The 4,388-nt window shown below is 30.6% G+C and overlaps 1 long non-coding RNA gene across 6 annotated transcripts; it reads right to left on the reverse strand.

Annotated features, from left to right (window-relative positions):
• Positions 1 to 23: 23 nt before the first annotated feature.
• LOC106692580 (uncharacterized) lies at positions 24 to 3,730 on the reverse strand. Of its 6 annotated transcripts, none has more exons than XR_010845034.1 (4): positions 3,456 to 3,730; positions 2,379 to 3,344; positions 665 to 1,323; positions 24 to 586 (listed from the first exon to the last, which is right to left on the reverse strand). It is a non-coding gene; the product is annotated as an uncharacterized lncRNA (long non-coding RNA). The 6 variants fall into 6 exon arrangements; XR_010845032.1 differs by having other exon boundaries at positions 2,379 to 2,416; positions 3,092 to 3,730; XR_010845033.1 differs by having other exon boundaries at positions 665 to 740; positions 867 to 1,323; positions 2,379 to 3,730.
• Between the last annotated feature and the right edge of the window lie 658 nt (positions 3,731 to 4,388).

Genomic DNA, 4,388 nt, shown 5'->3' on the forward strand with positions numbered 1-4,388 from the left:
TTTTAAATCGTATATAAAAAGAAATTAGAATTTTTTTTTTACTTACAGTTGACGTCGAAGGCATAGATGTCATCTATTGGCCGAGATAGCGTTATAGGTAAAGGTGTTTATTTGCACTGGGCTATCGTGACAATATCAATCAATTACTATTCGATGAATTACAATTAAACAGTATATGTATATTCTTTTCTCTATTTTTTCCTAAATAATTGTTATTAATTTGAGTAAACATATTCTTTCTAGTCGTGTGTGGATATTGTCATTTTTCAATTATGTCACATTTTAATTATTACATGGATACCGTAACTTGTCTGTCTGTCGACGATACTTGAATATTGACTGTACAAATTTGAATAGGTACGTTCAATATCTCTTAGTGTTGGTAATATGAGGATCTGTCAGTGATTAAGCAAAAAATTTCATTATTTGAAGTAATCATAATATATAACTTATGATAGGTTTCATACAATAATAATAAGATTGAATATATAACCATGTGGAACTATATAAAAATACTCAAATTACTTACCATACCTTACCTCTGCTCCATTGTCACTAGCTGATGGTCGAAAGACCTCGGTGGCCTCTGCGAGGAAACAAGTATATTATAATGATTTATAGATAACATAGTAATATTCATCTGAACAATTTTAAAAGGACATACGTTTTAAGTTGATCTTCCAGTAGACACACTAATACAGCCCACAAAAATGTTATTCAATCATCTTCTACCATGTAACCTAAAATATATAATTATTTTATAGCGTAACTACAAATATACTTTACAATTTCTTAAATAATAGAATAAATGTATACAATTCTTAAAACAATTTAAAAATAATTAAGGTGAATATTTATAAACTTACGGTTAATGTTGAGGAAGCATAAATGTCTATTTTCCGTGCCTGCACCATCGGTGTAGTATTTCTTGAAACACGTTTGGACTATCGTTACAATACCAATCAATTAGTATTTGATGACTTAAGATTAAACAGTATATGTATATTGTTCTCTTCATTGTGTTTGAGAACCACCGAAATTGATGCAGTGCACTGCCTGTCTACCTTCGATGTTTAGTGATATCAGAGTATATTGGAATAGATTCGTTTTGACTATTTGTGTTGGTAAAATTGGATCCTGGCTATAATTAATTCAAACTTTCCATAATATAAAAAAGTGTCTTCTGCTATTGTAAGCTGTCCCTGATAAAAGTAAAGGTAAACGGTAAAGAGATGGGGGAGGGAATTTCTTCATGTGACCCGGGGTCATCGGCTTATTAACCTGCTCTCCTTCAAATTTGTCTATGAAGAAAGATTAGCTGGACTGAAACAAAGAAAAAGACAAATAGACTTCAAATTTGACTACGTCATTTGTAGCCGAGGGAATCGAGGCGTAGTTCTCATCAACCTCGGAAGTGCTGTGGTGCCGTTTAAAATCTGGCCTGGAGGTTTTAGCTTTTATTCTGTGATTGCCTAACGGAATGAAAACTTGAACTTGGTTGAGCAGTTAGGGGGTTATAAAAAAAAGGCTTCAAACTTGCCTCTTGTAATCAAATTATAGTTTCATTCCATGCATTCCGAGTGTTTTTGAATTCATATTACAATTAATCCAACTGCCATCACATGAACCTGCAACAACACCTTCAAGAAAAGAACGCATACCGTCTATTACAGCTGCAATGACCATTTCCACACTTTTTGCACGGAATTAATTGTTGGGAAGAAGCTGTCGTAACTTATAATGGTATTTCAACCTATTCACCCCAGGTTGAGTATATTGGTGAAAAAATGGAAAATTAATTATCGTTTGATATCTACATCCTTTCAGAAAATTAGCTTTTAGTTGAATCTTATGATCAGTTTATAAGAAGCAATTATTAATGTCCTACTAATGGTGTAAAGATAGGAGTCGGTTATCTCAATCTCCACGTTGGTAAAAAATGAATCCATCAAATAATTATTGATCAATTTAGTCTACATGAAATCTGGAATCAGAATAAAAATTTCACTTGTTATATTTCCAGCATCAAAAGGACTAGTTGTTGGGAATATGTGATTTTCCCATTTATCAATTCACTTGGGTACACTGCAAAATTTTTGACTCGATTACATACCCATAATTAAGAGACATTGATATTCCCGACTGGTCGTCTAAGCCGGTCAAGGGGAAAATGTCAATCTAATTGTTGGTGGCTAACATAAAAAAGGCTATTTCAAATACAAAAATTAGGAAGGCATTGAACTACTAGATTTGATATTGGATAACCAAAGAAGCATAAAATATTGCAGAATTTGTATCGTACTCTAGATCTAAAGCAAAGGTGGAATATAACTTTATAAACATATTTAAAAATACTCAAATGAATGAAATGAACTTACCCTTTCATATGAGTGTTCCAGAGCAACCAACTGCATATCTAGATATATCGGTGGTCACATAAAAAAAAAAGTATATTATTGGTGGATGCCATCATTTTATTTGTAATATTTATGCGGATGATTTTCATTAATTATTTTAAAAGAACGTCAATGTTACAACCCAGGTGTTTCCCAAATCGGGGAAACTGCATGTAGGTCCACACCCCCAGGGAATTCCTTCACCTGACTTGGGGGACGTAGATTTTGTTCGACTCCCCCTCTAAATTATTATTATTGAAGATTAGCTGGACTGTAATTCCCAAAACAAGTCTTACAAACCTCAAACAAAATATTTTATCACTTTATTAACCTGCCGTATTCTGGGCTCTTAAGAACACTTTAGAACGACTCTAAAGGCAAAGCATGCCATAAGATGTAGGATTACCATTATCAAACTGGGTGTGGAACAACATTTGAAATTAGTTGCTTAAAATAAACCATAATTTTTATTCTACTATACAGTGTCAGAAAGAGTGTAAAAAATTCGCATGGCAAGGTAAATTGGGATCCGTTTTGTCTCGGAGCGAAAGTAACATATGAAGTTTCGCAGTGGTTAAGGCGGATTTTATATTATTTTGACGATTGGTAATAAATGAATGATAGATAGTTTGACGAAATGACGACTAAATTAAAAAGAAATATATAAGGTATTTATAAATAATAAAATAACACACCATTGCGTAACCATGTTCTCAGGCTACGAACTCCACATCCACTCTCGGTCTTTTCTACAAGGAAAGAACATATTATAAATACTTCCAAGCCCAATTAGCCTTAGTAACTGGAGAATTGTGAAATGATTGTTATATATAATCAGGTTATCGTATTAATATTTATCTAAGTAATGCGATATGGTTGTACAACAGCCACTGGATTTTCTTGAGTCAGATCTATGTCATAATCTATATATGATATAACACCATCGATCTGAAATTAAACAATTTTCTGATTGTCTAATCAAAATATTAAGATAAGAAATATTAGTGTATTTACATTAAGAAACGTACAATGTATCTTATAAATACTCAGATAACATACCTTACCGTAGCCATGTTATGTTGTTAATAACTACACATCTATTCTCGCCTTTTTCTGTAAGCAAAGGAACGCTAAATTATCTTTAAAACTACCAAAACATAAGAAAATCTAATAAAAGGTCTTTTAAAGTAGTGAAAATTTGCTAAAACATTAGCTCTAAAAGTGTCTTTTTCGTTCAGTAGTTCAATAGATATACATTTTTTTAAAAGCAACATTTCTTAAAAAATGTACTAAAACATCAATAGTTACTGAATTTATTTTGGGAAATCTATAACTCAAACATTATTAAATGTAGAGATGTATATTAATACTCAAATTAAACCTAGCTTAATATGTTATAAAGTAGTATATGATGTTCATTTTCTTAGGAGTATATATTATAATTTGTGCATAAAATTCGTTCGAACAACTAGAAATCAATTTATTTTGGCAAAAATCATGAAAACTATCACACCTATAAAGTTAAACGTCATAAACTACTTATAGAAAATTAAACTAACTTTGATTTGAGTGCTAATAGACATTTATACATCCAATTCTGAGATATATATTTAACAAAGAAAATAATTAATTGGCTATGAGAATTTTCCCACTAAATCAAAAAACAATCACTGCTAAATCCAAACAGGATAATAAAGTTATGGAACATCACAATTTATAAAAATTTGTTTTAAACATCATTGCCATTAAATAATACTTGATTTTTAATCAATATTTTTTTTCTTTTAAGTACAGATTTAAACATAAAAGTTTGATTTTAGAAAGTGGTTTTATCTTTTAAAAACTGGTAATATTAAATAAAAGTAGAGAGGAACTAAAATGAAGATTAATATTGTAATTTTGTATTTTATTCAGTATTATTGTTGCTTATTGACCTGCAACCATTATTTCCTAATATTTTTAAAGCAATATATTTTATATTCTGCAAGCAAA

This window comes from Halyomorpha halys, unplaced genomic scaffold (assembly GCF_000696795.3).
Source record: "Halyomorpha halys isolate HHAL.00 unplaced genomic scaffold, Hhal_1.1 Scaffold62.1, whole genome shotgun sequence".
In the NCBI taxonomy this organism is placed as follows: Eukaryota; Metazoa; Arthropoda; class Insecta; order Hemiptera; family Pentatomidae; genus Halyomorpha; species Halyomorpha halys.